General features: G+C 39.4%; 1 long non-coding RNA gene across 1 annotated transcript; it reads left to right on the forward strand.

Moving 5' to 3' along the window:
* Positions 1-1,421: 1,421 nt before the first annotated feature.
* On the forward strand, positions 1,422-3,713 carry LOC311598625. Its single transcript, XR_014779609.1, has 3 exons — positions 1,422-1,508; positions 2,422-2,557; positions 3,292-3,713. It is a non-coding gene; the product is annotated as an uncharacterized lncRNA (long non-coding RNA).
* The last annotated feature ends 13,000 nt before the right edge of the window (positions 3,714-16,713 follow it).

A 16,713-nucleotide genomic window follows, 5' to 3' on the forward strand; every position in this document is an offset into this window, starting at 1 on the left:
GGGGGGGGGGGGAAGGGAGTACTGAATGTCATTTTATGAAGCCATAGGAAAAGTGGTGATTTGGAATTAAATTATATTAGAATTAAGATTCATAGCCAGTCATGGTAGCCCATGCCCTTAATCCCAGTACTTGGGAGGTAGAGGCAGGCAGATATCTGAGTTTGAGGCCAGCTAGGTATACAAAGTGATTCCAGAACTGCCAAGACTACACAGAGAAACCCTGTCTGAAAACAACAAAACAAAACCAAAACCAATAAGTAAATGAAGAAAGTTATTTTTTCCTAAGGTATAGCATGTTTTTATTAGGGTATATAAAGGATCAATGACATAACTATTAGGGAATTTGGGACAAAATATAGATTTGTATTTAATTTTATAAGTTTATATAGAGGAAAATATGTAAAACATAGCTGTGTAGTGGTGGCACAAACCCTTAATCACAGCACTCTGGGGGCAGAGGCAGTCAGATTGATCTGCAAAGGTAGTCAAGACAGCCAAGGCTACATAGAGAAATCCTGTCTCGAAAAAAAACCCCAAACCAATAAATATATAAATAAACAGAATTAATTTTTTCCTAACGTATAGACCTTTGTATTAGGTGGTATAAAGGGTTAATGGCTTAATCATTAGGGTCAGAACATAGATTGGTATGTAATTGCAGCAAGTTTACATAGAGGAAAATAAAACAAACAAAAAATTAATTCTAGCTGTGCAGTGGTGCCACACACCTTTATCCCAGCATTCAAGAAGCAGAGGCAGGCAGATGCCTGACTTGAAGACAGCCTGTTCTACAGAGTGAGTTGCAGGACAGCCAGGGCTACACAGAAAGTTTGTCTGGAAAAAACAAATATGTATGTAATTCTAAGATGGATTAAAGGAAAATTATCAAAGATACTCATAAATGGACACACACACACACACACACAAACACACACACACAATTTACCATGACTGTCATGAAGTTTCAATATCCAAAAGAACAATTTCTGTTATAATACCTACATATTTATTAACTAGCACATCCATTTGTGTTATTTCTACAATGCACATTGTAAGTATTTTGGATATTTTATTGATAAGCATTTACTTTTCTTTAGTTTTATTTGATTTTGAGAGAGGGTGTCACTATGTAGAGTGGCTGGTCTCCTCAGAGATCTGTTTGTCTCTCTTTCCCCAGTGTTGAGATTAAAGGAGTGCACCACCTCACCCTACCCAAACGAACAGATAAACATCCTCCAATTTTATCCTATACAACAACTGTTGGGCTGTGTGTGTCAGACACACCTTTATTTAATCCCACAGTGAGAAAGGCAGAGGCAGGCTGATCTCGGTGAATTGCAGTTCAGCCTGATCTCCAAAGCAAGAATCTGTCTAGAAAAAGTATAAGAAAATTATCTGTATGGAAAATTTTTGTTATTATTTTTATAGAATGTACTTGGAGATGTTGAACTATGGAGGAGAGTGGAAGTACTGAACATGCTGACATGAAAATGTTGGTGAGATAATGGGTATGCTGATTAGATCAGCGGTGTCTTTATTCTGTCCACATAGATTAGAACATCCAATTGTTCTTTATAAACAATTTTCTTGTTGTTGGTTTGTTTCTGATTTTGTTTACAGAGACTGTGTTTCTCTGTGTAAAACGTTGGGTTGTCTTAGAACTATCACTGTAGACGAGGCTGACCTGAAACTCAGAGAGCCAGCAGTCTCTACCTCTTAACTGCTGCAATTAAAGGCATGTGCCACCAAACCTGGTTTATAAACAGTTTTTTGAATGTAATCTTTAAGAGTATTAGTATAGTGAAATGACCATATTAACTTCAGAAAATATTTTTTGTCTATTTGTATAAAGATTTAAGTATCTTCAAGTCCCAAGCATTGGAGACAGGATCTCTGATGGATTGTCCACCTATCATTTTATCCACAGCTTATAATCACCCACCCATTCTATTCATGGGATATATTAAGTATCAGCTCATCAACTAGTTGATTCCTTGACAGTGTTTTTTGGTTTTCTCTTTTCTTTTCTTCCTTTTTTTGTTTTTTGTTTTGTTGTTGTTGTTTTTGTTTTTGGAAACAGGGTTTCTCTTGTAGTCAAGACTATCCTGGACTTGCTTTGTAGACCAGGCTGGCCAGAAACTCAGAACCATCTGCCTCTTCCTCCCATTTGCTGGGATTAGTGTGTGTGGCTTTCTTAAAACAGGGTTACTCTGCATAAGAGAGCCCTCTCTGTCCTTGACTCACTTTGCAGACCAGGCTGGCCTTGAACTCCAGGAGATCTGCCAGCCACTGCCACAGGGGTGCTGAGATTAAAGGCTTGTGCAACCATGCCCAGCTTCCCTGCAGGCTAACACTCATTGCTTTATCTGTAAGGTAGACTATCTGACAATTAATTTATCTATCTCTTTTCCTATATAAAAGAAGTTTTAGAATGAAAAGACACTGTCATTTCCAGCAAGCCAAGCCATGTCCATGTCTCTGTAATGGAGCCTTATGGACAAACTCTACCACAATGGAGGGGCCTTCAGGAGACTCAGTTCCAAGCCAGCCTTTGATCGTGAGTACATAATTCACAGTAATTGTGGAATGTTCATCCTTGTTTTTTCTCTTTACATTTAAATCTCCTTAATTTAGTGCACAGTTGTACTTAAACATAACATGATGTCCAAAAAAAGACACATAACTTAATGTCCTGTGAAAAGCTATTCACTACTTGCTAATACTTGTTGGAAGAAATGTAGGCTGCAATTCATCAGTCCATAATGCCAACTTTGATCTAGGAAATGTATAGTTGGATGGTTTCTGTCCTTGAATGGACAGTTAGTATTCCTTACCCACTTAAATGGAGGATTTCTACACTAGTGATGCCTGTGTGCCACTGAGAGTAGGTTTGGACCATCAGTGACCATGAGAAGGAAAAGCTGAGAGCAGCACTCTGAAAGGAAGATGGAGGGAAGATGTCAGCAACTGGCTATGTAGAGACACCCGCAGCTTTTTGTCCTTGCTAGTCACATGACCTAGATGTCTTAGAAGCCTGGTAACTAGAACCTTTATTATAGCAGCCTTGGGGACCTTGGGAAGAATCAAAATCTGGGCCCTCACCCTACATACTTTTGGGTTCTAAATACTTTAGTTGTAGAAACGTTTACAGATGACTTTAGCCTATATTGTGGTCTGATACCTGTTTCTTAAGAGAAAAGGAGGGATAGAAGAGACATGAACAGAGAAAATTCTGCATAACTAGTAGTATATGTGATCCTGTGCTGTTTACATTTCTCTTTGTTTTCAAAGGGAAGACTCAGAAGAAGTATGATACCCCAGAAACTACAAATGAAGAGTGAAATCTTGGAAGGCAAGAGAAAATTCAAGGCCAAACTCAAAAACCAACTTGGTAGAACTATCAGAAGTCCTATGAGGTTGACCAGTTGCATCTTCCAAAAGCCTGTGTCTAGAATAACTTGCTACCCTGGGAATATCAGCAAGAGAAGGAAAGACCAACAGAACCTGGAGAAACCCCAGCAGTTGTGTGCTTTGAAGAGGTTGCGGGACGGTGGAGTCAGAAAAGGGGGCTTTTTATGTCCATTGGATCCTACAAACTCTGTAAAACAAAGTGCACTGGCAATGCAGGATGGTGGCAATATCCAAAGTGGTCTTAAGGATCTGCACACTTCCTCAGAGTTCATCTCTGCCCACCGTCCATGTTTGGAAAAGGAACAAGGGGCTCCTCAGCAGTCCAGTGGTAACAATTCCAGTGTCTCTTCAGCTGTCACCATCTTATTACAGAGGAGGGGTGACTACTGCAGATATCTAGAGAAAGGCCCAGAAGGTAAAGAGAGCCCAGAAGAGATTCGCTGATGCCTTAGAGGAAGACAGGCTTGCCAGACAGGCAGAGAACATGAGGGATTGAACAGAGGTGGGTTTTAAGAAAACTAAATAAAAAAAATTAGGAAAGCACATACTGTGGCCTCTGTAAGTTCTCCTTGAAGGAACTTTGTTTTACTTCTATGGATTTTTTATTTTAATTTATTAAAAAAAATTTCCTCTAAATTCCAATCAAGTCTCCTTCCCTCATTTCCTATTGGTCCCTCCCTCCATTCCTCCTCTCCACTATTTTCTTTCCCTAGTCCTCAGAGAGGGAAACCCCTTCTCTTTTATCAACTGACTCCAGCCTATCAAGTCTCATCAGGACTGCCTGCATCCTCTTTTTCTGTGGCCAGGTAAGGTATCCAGCCAGTGGGAGGCGATCATAGTGCAGGCAACTGAGTCCATGGCAGGGAGTGCCCCTGCTCCCCTTAATAGAGGACCCATATGGAGACTAAGCAGCCTACTGAACACATCTGAGCAGGGCTTCTAGGTCCTGTTCATGCATGGGTGCTTGTTTGTGCATCAGTCTTTGGAGGCTCTACTTGGCACATATTTTTTGGCTCTGTTGATCAGCCTGTGGAGATCCTTGCTTTCATCAGGTCCTTCTATTCTCCACAGGACTTTTACTCTCCATAGTATTCATCCATAGGACTTCCTGGATATGTGACAACATTCTGCTCTGATTCCCTTCTGGGTAGAGTATTTCAGAGGACAACTATGGGAGGCTCCTGTCCTGTACCCTCTATATTCTACTACATTCAGTGTCTATTCTACTTTTCCTTCTGCATGAGAGTGAATTATCTTCCCAAGGTTCCTCCTTGTTACTTAGCTTCTTTAGTCTGTGTATTGTAATAGGGCAATCCTTCATTGTATGGCTAATATTTGCCTACAAGTGAATACATACCATGCTTGTGCTTCTGGATCTGGTTCACTTCACTCAGTATCTTTTCCAGCCCCATCCATTTGCTTCCCGATTTCATGATGTCTTTGTTTTTTGTTGCTGAGTGGTAGGTCTTTGTGTAGATGTACCACAGTTTGTTTGTCCATTATTTAGTTGAGGGACACAAAGATTCTTTCCAGTTTCTGGCTATGACCAATAACTCAGCTATGAACATAGTTTGCCCTTATTGTTGTATGGTGGAGCATCTAGTGGGTAAATGCCCAGGAGAGGTATAGATGGATCTTGTGGTAAATAGTATTCATTACATATATCACATAATTCTATGTATAAGAGAACTTCCCCAGTGAAAGAAGTTGTACTCTTGTGTCTCTAATAGGTTTTTAAACTTTTAGAGAATATATTATTACTGTATTATTTCATGACTCATTTGTTTACTGACCTTACACTTTTATTGAGCTCCTTGTGCTGAGGCTTAGGGAAACCTTGCCAACCATGCTTTGTGTTCTAGCCATGGGACTAAGAAAGTGAATAATAAGATATTGGAAACCACTCAGTATTGTTGGGTGCTAACTGGGAGTTTTGAGGCAGTAGATCGTGAGAAGGAAGCAAGTCTGTGGTTAATAATCCTGTTTTAATGGATACTTGATACTACTGACCTTGGGGGAGATTAACCAATGACTATTAGTTTATTTGGTTTTTATATGGGTTGTGGTAGTGTGTTTGTGTGTTTGTCTGGTTTAGATTTTTTTAAAGTGAAGTTAACTATGCCCTTTGTTATCCTTGGTGTAGTGTACTTAGCCTCTGTGAGTTGGCATTTTCCCTCTATTATCTTGTGTAGGGACTGATTTGTGGATAGGTACTGTTTTGATATTGCTTCTCATGGAATACCTTACTTTCACAATGAGTAGTAATTGATAGTTTTGCTGGGTATTATAGTCAGGATTGGCATCGGTGGTCTCTGGCTATGTCCAAGGCCTCTGTGCAGGCCTTCTGACCTTTTCTTCTCTTCACAAATGTCTGTTGTGATTCTGATGGGTTTGCCATTACATGGTACTTGGCCATTTACCTTTGTGGAGTTTAGTAAAGTTTTCTTTGTTCTGTATGCTTTGTGATTTGAGCATTTTGTGGCAAGGGATCTTATATTCTCAAGATTTCTTAATGCCAGTCTTGGTGGCACACACCATTATTCCCAACACTACGGAGGCACAGGAAGGAAGCTCACTCTGAGTTTGAAGCCTGCCTCATTTACTGTGACAGTGTTTTTTTTTATCTTTTCTTCTTCTTCTTCTTCTTCTTCTTCTTCTTCTTCTTCTTCTTCTTCTTCTTCTTCTTCTTCTTCTTCTCCTTCTCTGTTTTTAGAAACAGGGTTTCTCTTGTGTCCTGACTGTCCTGTACTAGCTGGCAAAAGGCTGGCCTAAAATTCACAGAAAACTTCCTGCCTCTTACTCCTACTTGCTGGAATTAAACTATGCTCCACCAAGCCTGTCTTATTTAACCCAGGGATAATCTGTGTAACAGAGCCCTAGCTGTCCTGGACTCACCTTGCAGACCAGGCTGGTCTTGAACTCACAAAGATCTGGTTGCCACTGCCTATGGGCTGCTGAGATTAAAGTCCTATAAAACCACACCCAGTTTCCTTGACAGTCTGAACAGGCTTTGCTTTATTTGTGGGACAGATTACCTGGCAATTAAGAAACCTCTCTCTTTTTCTATATAGAAGGAGAATTAGATTGGAAAGACAGTCATTTGCAGCTACCCAAGGCCTGTCTGTTTCTCTGCAGTGGAGCCTTTAAGAACAAACTCTACAACCATGGAGGGGACTTCAGGAAACTCAGTTCCAAGCCAGCCTTTGATCGTGAGTACATAATTTACATTAATTGTGGATTGGTCATCCTTGTTTTCTCTTTCTACTTAAAGCTCCCTATGTTCATGCACATTTGTCCTTTAAAATAAAATTATCTCAAAAAATGTAACTTGGTGTCCTGTGAAAGGTGCTATTTGCTAATACTATTTGGAAGATATGTAGGATGTAATTCATCAGCCCATAATGACAACTTTACTCTATGATATGTATTTCTGCAAGTTTTTGTCCTTCTCTGGACAGTTAGAGCTCTTGCCCAAACTGGAATGTAGGGCATCTACATTAGTGATGCCTCTGTGCCACTCAGGTTAGATTTGGAACATCAGTGACCATGAGAAAGAAAAGCTGAGAGATGCAGCCTGACAGGAAGATACAGGAATCTGTTTGCAACTGGCTTAGTAGAGACAGACATGCCCAGCTTTTAATCTTCCCTAGTCACATGACCTAGATTAATTAGAAGTCTCATAACTAGAACCTTCATAACACAAGCCTTGGTACCTTGGTGCAGATTCAAAATATGTTGCCTCTTCCTCCATATTTTTGTGTCCTAATATTTGAGTTTTAGAAACTTTCACAGAGAAGTTTACTCTATACCTTGATCTAAGAGTTGTTTCTCTTGAGAAAATGGTGGAAAGATCAAACAAAAACTCTCACAATTGTGTATAACTAGTAGTATATGAGATCCTGTGCTGTTTATATTTCTCCTTGTTTTCCAGGGGAGCACTCAGAAGAAGCATGATACCCGAGAAACTACAAGAGAAGAGAGAGCCTTTGGAAGCCAAGAGAAAGTTCAGGGCCAAAACCAAAACCAGAACCTGACTTGGGGAAACTACCAGTGGTCCTATGAGGTTGACCAGTTGCATCTTCCAAAAGCCTGTGTCTAGAATAACGTCTTACCCTGGGAATATCACCATGAGAAGGAAAGACCAACAGAACCTGGAGAAACCCCAGAGGCTGTCTGCCTTGGAGAGGTTGAATGACTCTCAGTCTGGAGACAGGAAAGGGAACTTTTTACATCCACTGGATCCTAATACTCCTGTAAACCAAAGTACACTGGGAATGGAAGATGAAGCCAATGGTGTGAAGGATCTGCATACTTCTTCAGAGTTCAGACCTGCCCAGCGCCCATGTTTGGAAGAAGAGCAAGATGCTCCTCAGCAGTCACTATCTTTCTACATTCCAGGAGTATCAATGCCAATGTCTCTTTAGCTGTCACTATCTTATGACAGAAGAGGAGTGACTACTGCAGACATCCAGAAACAGGCCCTGAAAGTGAAGAGAGCCAGAAAGAGACTGGCTAGGGCCCTCGAGGAAGACAGGCTTGCCAGGCTGGCAGAGAACATGAGGGAGTGAACAATGATGGGTTTTCAAAAATCTACATTTTAAAAGTTTTCAAAGCACATATTGTGGCCTTTGTAAGTTCTACTTGAAGTGTTTTTATCTGACTTGTATGTAATTTTATATCGATTTATTAAAAAATATTTGTCTAAGAGCCAATCAAGTCTTCTTGCCTGATTTCTTTCTTTTCCCACCCTCTGTCCTTCCTCTCCCCTATTTCCTTTCCCTAGTCCTCAGAGAGGGAGAGCCCTTCTCCCTTATCAATTCACCCCAGTCTATCAAGTCTCATCAGGACTTCCTGCATCTTCTTTCTCTGTGTCCTGGTAAGAGAATTTGCAAGGAGGAGGTGGTCATAGGGCAGGCAACTGAGTCCATGGCAGGGAAAGCCCTGATCCCTTAACAAGGGACCCTTATGGTGATTGAGCTGCCTACTGACTACATCTGAGCATGGGTCTAGGTCCTCTCCATGCATGGTTGTTGGTTGGACATCAGTCTATGGGGACTTCACTGGTACAGACATTTTGGCTCTCTTGGTACCCTGTGGAACTCCTTTCCTCTGTGGGTCCTGCTATTCCTTGATTCATTGGTGGGACTTCCTGTACTCTATCCAAATTGTGGCTATGTGAGCAAGATTCTGCTCTGATTCCCTTGTGGGTGGAGTATTTAGGAAGACAGCTATGGAAGACTCCTCTTCTGATCCCTCTATTCTACTGCACACACTGTTTATTCTACTTTCCCATCTGAATGACAGTGAATGATCTAGCAAGTTTCCTCCTTGTTACTTAGCTTCTTCAGATGTGTATGTGTGTGTGTGTGTGTGTGTGTGTGTGTGTGTGTGTGTGTGTGTTGCAATTTTGAGATCTTCAACTTATGGCTAATATCTGCTTATAACTGAGTGTATACCATGCTTGTTCTTCTGTGTCTGGTTCACTTCACTCAGCACCTTTTCTAGCCCCTTCTATTTGTCTAAGGATTTCATGATGTCTTAATTTTTGTCAGGTGAAGAGCAGTAGTTCATTGTGTAGATGGACCTCATATAACAATATTCATTATGTGGTTGAGGTTCATCTAGATTGTTTCCACTTTCTGGCTATTTCCAGTATTTCAACTATGAAGAAAGTTGAGCAAATGCCCTTATTGTATGGTGGGGCATCTAGTAAGTATATGTCCATTGGAGGCATAGATGGATCTTTTGTTTGAGAAACCACCAGATGGATATCCAAATTATTTGTACCAGGTTGCACCCCACCAGGAATGGAGGAATGAGTTCCATGTGCCACATTCTCTTCCAGCTTGTGCTCTCACTTGAAGCTTTTATCTTCATAATTCTGATAGGTATAAATTGGAATATGAGATTTGTTTTGATTTGCATTTTCCTGATGGCTAAGGATGTTGAACAATTGCATGCTTCTCACCCATTAGATATTATTCTGTTGAGAATTCTCAGTTAAGAACAATACCATATTTTTTTTTTGGCTTTTCAAGACAGGATTTCTTTGTGTAGCCTTGGATGTCCTGTACTTGCTGTGTAGACCAGGCTGGCCTCGAACTCACAGCAATCTGCCTGCCTCTGCCTCCTGAGTGCTGGGATGAAAGGTGTATGCCAACACATCCGGCCATACCACACTTTTAATTGACTTATTTGGTGTGTTGTGGCTCTTTTGAAAAAATTGTTTTTATCTATTTTGGATATTATCTCTCTTTGATATACTGTTGGTAAAGATCTTTTCCCAGTTTGCATGCTGTTTTTTTTTAAATGTGCCCATTGCTCTATAGAATTTCTCCATTTCATGTAAACCCAATCACTAATTATTGATCTTAGATAGGTCAGTGTTCTGTTCAGGAAGTTGTCTCCTCTTCCAATGACTTCAAGGCTCTTCCCAAATTTCTCTTCTACTAGATTTCCTGTTTCTAGTTTCACATTAAGGTCCTTGATCCACTTGTATTTGAGTATTGTGCAGTGTGACCAATATGGATCTATTTGCATTTCCTAAGAGTAGACATCCAGTTAGACCAGTATCCTTTCTCTAAGATGCTACTTCTTTTCCTTTCTATGGTTTTACCTTGTTTGTCAAAATCAAGTGTCCTTAGGTGTGTCACTTTTCTTGGGTCTTGAATTTGATTCCATTCTCCCACCAGTCTGTTTTTATGCAATCCCCACACACTTTTTTAAATCACTGTTGCTCTATAGTACAGCTCCATATCAGTGATGCAGAACCTCAGAACGTGAGAGTTGTTCTATCAAGGTCTCTAAACAATAATTGTGTTACTATTTTGATGGGAATTCCATTGAATCTGTAGCTTGCTTTTGTGAAATTGTCCATTTTTACTCCACTAATCCTACTGATCCCTGTGATTGGGAGATCTTCCCATGTAGTGACAAATTCTTCAGTTTTTTTTCAGAGTCTTTCAGTTGCTTGGTAAGAGTCACACCAAGGGCTTTATTTCATTTTTGGCTATTGTTAAGTGTGTTATTTCCCTAATTTCTTTCTCATCCCATTTGTCCTTTGTATACATGGTAGCTAATGATTGTTTTTAGTTAACTGAATCCAGCCACTTTCCTCAAGGTGTTTTCACCCATAGGAATTCCCTGGTAGAATTTTTGGAGGCACTTCTGAATACTATCATCCTGAATAGTGATGCTTTGACTTCCTCCTTTCCAATTTCTATCCCCTTGATCTCCTTTAGTTGTCATTGATCTAGGTAGAATTTCAAATACTATATTGAAGAGATTTGACAGAATGGACATCCTTGACTTGTCCCTGATTTCAGTGGGATTGCTTTTATTTTCTCTCCATGTAGTTTGAAGTTGGGTAGAGGCTTGCTGTATATTGTCTCCACTAATTTTAGGTATGTGCCTTCTGGCTTTAATACCTATTAGATTTTTGGCATGGGTCAGTGCTTGATGCTTCTCTAGTATGCAAGGAAATGATCATGTTTTGGTTTTTCCTTTTCCCAGAATTGTTTGTATGCTTGATTACCAAGATTGGTCTCTGCCTATTTAACCACACCATCATGACTGGTTTACATGCTGATAGGTCAAAGTGCATGATATTTTTTCTGTTTCCTTTGGTTGGGCTTGTGAGTATTTCATTGAGTATTTTTCCATCCATGTTCATGAGGAATATTGGTCTAATATTCTCTTTTTTATTTGCATATGTGTTTGTTTAGGGTTTTTTTGGTTATATTTTGGTTTGCCTATTTGTTGTTACTGTATCTTTATTTTTGAAGGTTTCAGACTGGGTTTCTCTTCTTCATTTTTGTGCCAGATGCTTCTCTTTAGACCTAAGGGGGTTCAAACTCACAGAAATGTGTCTGTTTTTTCTCCCCAAGTGCTGGGATTACAGTTATATGCCCCTACATCTGGCTGCCTTTTGATTTGTCAAGACAAGGTCTGTGGAGGTAACCTTGGTTGCTTTGGAGCCAAGCCTCTGCTTCAGAGGGCTTGATTCAAAGTCATATGCCAGTACCACCCAGAACTTCTCATATGTTTAAAATATAAATGTACAGTGATGATGATATACCCAACTCACTCTTTTCCAGCTCTTTTTTAAAAAGTGTATGAGCATTATATTTTTTATTTAATTAATGAATTTAGGATTTTTGGTGCAGGGCTTCTTTGTGTTGCTTTGAGAGCCCTGGACTCCATTCAGCACACAAGGCTGGCTGGAAAACCAAAGATATCTTCTAGCCTCTGCTCCCCAAACACTAGGCTTACAGGTGTGCACCACCACTGCCCAGCTTGGGTAGTAATATTTTAGAATGTAGTATTTTCAGTTTGGATTGAAATATTCTGACATATAATTCTTGTTAAAATCACCTTGAGGTCAGCTGTGATCCAAAGTAGGACTCTATGACAGATGCAAAAGCAACCAACAGAGCAAAGGAAATGCCTTCTCTTATAACATTGGGATGAAAAGGTCCATATATTTATTTAGTAATTAAATTAGTAAAGCTACTAGGTGGGTTACAAAGCCTTACCTTAGGCTAGACAGGCCTGGCCAGCTTGAATCTAATCTTTTAACCCTTCCTCCCATGTGATCACTACTTGATAGGTGTTGGGCTTCTTAAAGAGTATACTAAATATCATGTAAACTGGAAGTCTGATTGTCAGAAGCCTAGAAAGGGAGAGAAGCTACAGCATGTTGTTTGAAATGAAAATCCCAAACACTCTTTTATCAATAAAGACTCAAGAGCCAGATGCTGGGGAAGAAAACTTGCTAACTTGGAGGGGCAAAGATAGTATCAGGTGATCCCTACTCAGTGTTCTTTCCTATGGAAAAGGCCCTGAAGGCTCACTAGCTCATCAGTCACCCAAGGAGATCAAAGTCAGAAAGACCCATGCTAGCTTAAAGTCCAATAAGTCAAAGGCAAAGGAAGTAAAGACCTCAAAATCTAAGAGCTAAAGCTCCTTTTACTTCTCTATCATGTCACAAATAACTGTTCAACTGAAAATCCATCCTATTCTTTATCCCTGTCAGGTGGTTTCTTCCTCTGCCTCGTGACCTAGGGCTAACTTTATTAAATCTAGTGTGCTGAAAACTCTTGGATTAAAGCTGTGTGCTAGGGCTCAAGGCCCCAAACAAAAGATTGATTTTTACAATTCATTGTGTCAACGCTCACAATGGAATCAAATATCCCACAAGGGCATAGGGAACACAACAACTTGGTAATGCTATGTCTACCATCTTACTTGTACTATTGGAATATTAGGTTGTATGGGAGAAAAAAGGGGGCACTTTACCCAAAATTGTTCAATTTCAAGTCATAATTTCATTTATTTTTAAGATTATATGCTTTATTTAGTGAGCATGGGAAGAGAAGGAAAGGGAGGAGAGGTACTCCAAGGGAGAAAGAGACAGAGACAGAGAAAGAGAGAAAGAGGTAGGAGAGTAAGAGATCAAGAGGCAAGAATCTCCAACCCAAATCTAATTATGGTTTTGCTCTGTTGGTCTTCAGGAATAATGTACCCTGAGTGGTTCTCTGGGGTTTGATACTGAGTCTTTAACTTGTTACCATGTGTGGTCATGAAAGGAGACCAACATGCTGCAGCTGTCTGCCCTTGTCTTGTTTGTTTTTCTGAAACTCAATTAATGTTTCCATTTTAACTACAGGTCCAAGATTTCTTTCATGTGACGGTAGTTTGAATCCATAAAGGTATTATGGATGTTGTCATATCTATCATGTCTTTACACTTCTATACTAGCTGTGCCTTGAAGGGTTCGAGGCAGGCAGGTCTCTAAGCTGAAGCCATCCTGGTCTACAGAGTGAGTTTTACAACAGGCAGGGGTATAGATAAAAGTTGTCTCCAAAAACAAAATATGTATATAATTTTAAGTTGTATTAAGGGAAAATAAACCTCGAGGCTCGCTAGTGGATAATATGTTATATTATTATATAAGCATGTTTACAAGGACAGATATGAGTTTTCAATTTATGAAATAGCAATTTTTGTGTTAATACATAAACATTTACTTTTGTTTGTTTTGCTTTGTTTTTTTGAGAAAGGGTCTCACTGTGTAGCTCTGGCTGATCAGTTTAGAGATCTGACTTTCTCTCCACAATGCTGAGATTAAAGGAGTGCACCACCACACCCAGCCCTGATGACAGAGGAACAATGCCACTGTCTCTTCAGTTGTTACCATCTTATGACAGACTAGCAGTCACCACTGCAGACATGGGGCATGTGAAGAGAACCAGGAAGGCACTAGCTGAGTCCTTGCAGGATTTGCCAGTATGTTTGTGTCCGAGCAGCATGTAAATTTTTTCCACTGCTGTTGCTCTGTTGTACATCTCGAGATCAGGGAAGCAGAAAACTTTGGAAGAAATCTCAAAGAACTTCGAGGCTCGCTAGTGGATAATATGTATTATTATTATATAAGCATGTTTACAAGGACAGACATGAGTTTGCATTTTGTGAAATAGCAACTTTTGTTTTAATACATAAACATTTACTTTTGTTTTGTTTGTCTTTTGAGAAAGTGTCTCACTATGGAGTTCAGGCAGGTCAATTAGAGATCTTACTTTCCACAATGCTGAGATTAAAGGCGTGTACCACCACACCCAGCCGTGACGAACAGATTTTATCCTCTACAATTTTATCTTCTACAGAAAATAGTCAGCTTGGTATGGTTGTACAGCTTGTGAGTTCTAATTCAACCTGATCTCCATAACAAGTACCGGTCTTAAAATTTATTTTAAAAAACTATATTGGAACAGTTTGTCTTCTTTTATAGATATTTGGAGATGTTGAACTATTGACAAAAATAGAAGCACTTCTGATGAAAAAAAAAATTCATTGAGATAATGGCGCTTCTGATTAGAGTAGTAGTGTCTTTATAATAGATACATAGACCAGAACATTAAATTGTTCTTTGTAAACAATTTTATGGTTGTTGCTTTGTTCCTCTTTTTCTTTTGGACACAGAGTTTCTTTGTGTAATGGTTTTGGCATTTCTCAAACAAGCCCTGTAGACCAGGCTGCCCTCAACTCAAAGAGATCCAGCACCCTTAGCCTTCCCTGTCCTGTGATTAATGGAAGGTTTATCTTCTTTAAAGTATATAATTGACCACAAAGAAATTAAATACATAGTGATTTTTAAATTATTTCTTGTTGAATATAGAATTGTGAGTTTCACTGTGAAATTTGGAATCATAAGTTAGTCATGATCTCTAGAGAAACAGACCTGGGAAGATGACTGTATAACAAAAGGGACACTTATTAGATTGGATGACATGATGTGGTCTAATTAGTCCATCAATGGCTGTCTCAGCACCAGGATGACCAGAATCCAACAACTCTTCATTCCACGAGGATGGATGACTCTACAGTACTAATATTGGCCTGGAGTCTTGGAGGATTTTTGGATAGCTAATTGCCAACAGTGTGAGAGAGAATTCTATGAAGTTGAATTTCACATGAATCATAGCATTAAGATAGACAAAATGGCAGGCATGAGTGAGGACATGCAGAAAAACCTGAAGCTTCTTAAATTTCATGTGGACTGCCACCAAAAGAGGGACCCAGATCCACAGTGATTCTTCCTACTTCACTTCACTCAATTAAGGAAATATCTTTCTCTGCCATGTGTGGTGGAACATGCCTTGGATCTCAGAACATGGGAAGCAGAGGCAGATCTTTGAATTGGATACTCTTATAGTCTACACAGCTAATTTGACAAAAGTCAGAGATACATAACACAGATCCTGTCTCAGAAAGAATTAGTGACAGAGACATACAGAGAGAGAGAGAGAGATAGAGAGAGAGAGAGAGAGAGAGAGAGAGAGAGAGAGAGAGAGAGAGGGAGGGTGAGAGGGAGCGAGGGGGAGGAGGGAGGAAGGGAGAGAGAGAAGGCACAAAAATTCCTTAGTTGGCTATCCAAAACATTCTATTTTTAATCAAGACTCTCAATCTCACTAATTTCCTTTCAAGTTATTATCACTTCATCAATTGAAGGGTCTATGATAAGCCTTGTCTCATCGATCTAACAACAGTCAAATAGACAGAAGGTTTAAACAACACTGGAAATATGCCCTGTCTTAAAAAATGAGATTGTACAGGTGAATTATGCTAATATTAAACATTCCACCTGAGGGTGGGGTCATCAGATCTCTATATAAAAGCTGGAGAAGGGTAAAACTCAGTCAGTTCAGAGGCCCTAGGAGGTGGTTACGCAGTGAAGCCCTTCTTCAAGTTAGGGCTGTTTTCCAGAGAGATCAGAAGTCACAGCATCTCTGAAGCAAAGGGCAAGCTTTGATAAGACCAGGGATCTGGAGGTGAGTGGAAATCCTCAGTCCATGCATTTATACTTTCTCCAAGTCCAGGAATTCTCATATGGAAGTTCTTGTGATAGTTAATATAGAGAATGCTCTTATTTTCAGTTCAGTATCGAGGTACAAAGTTTTAATATATTGTAATTTTAAAATTGAGATGACTATGGTTTCCTCACTTATTTTATGATAATTGTGGATCTAATTTTGTAATGTATGGAGATACCTTATATTATGACTTTTAGCATGGTATCTATACTTAGTGTTCATTATAGAAATCACATAATGCCTTATATATGAGTTATTCTACCGGAAAACATTATACTCTTGTGTTTCAAATATGCTTTTAACTAGTTAGAGACTATTTTATTAGTGTATTGATTTAGGACACATTTGTTTAATGATATTATACTTTTAATGATCCACTTTGCTGGAGACACAGTTCATGAATGATTTCCCTAGCATGTATTCATTTCTAACTCTAGCACTAAGAAAGTAAATAAAAAGACAATAGAATTGACTCAGTGTTGCAGGAGCTATAATGAGAGGTTGCAACAAGAGAATTTTGAGTTTGAAATAAGCCCATCCTTAACAATCCTGATTTTCACTCCATTCAAAGAGTTGAAGGTACATTCATTATTTATGTCCACGTGATGTAATCAATATTTTGGAATGGATTTTTAAATAATGCACCAATTGGTAGTCTTTACATTGCATACTTAAAAATAACTGTCAGTCTTATTCTTCAGTACTAAGAAGTTTATACGGCATTGTTATCTGGTAGGATTCAAGGTTAATACAACTTATTATTTGCATCCTCTTGTGCCTGTTGAGGCTTCATTGGTTACATGCTGTATGGTCAGATTTACAGAAAGTTCTGTGAGGAGATGAGAAGCAGGTACCCGCCATTAATCCTAGAACTCCAGAGGTAGAGACACCCAAATCTGTGTGATTTTGAGACTACCTAGGTCTACAAAAG

This window comes from Acomys minous (assembly GCF_964271855.1).
Source record: "Acomys minous genome assembly, chromosome: 5".
NCBI lineage: Eukaryota > Metazoa > Chordata > Mammalia > Rodentia > Muridae > Acomys > Acomys minous.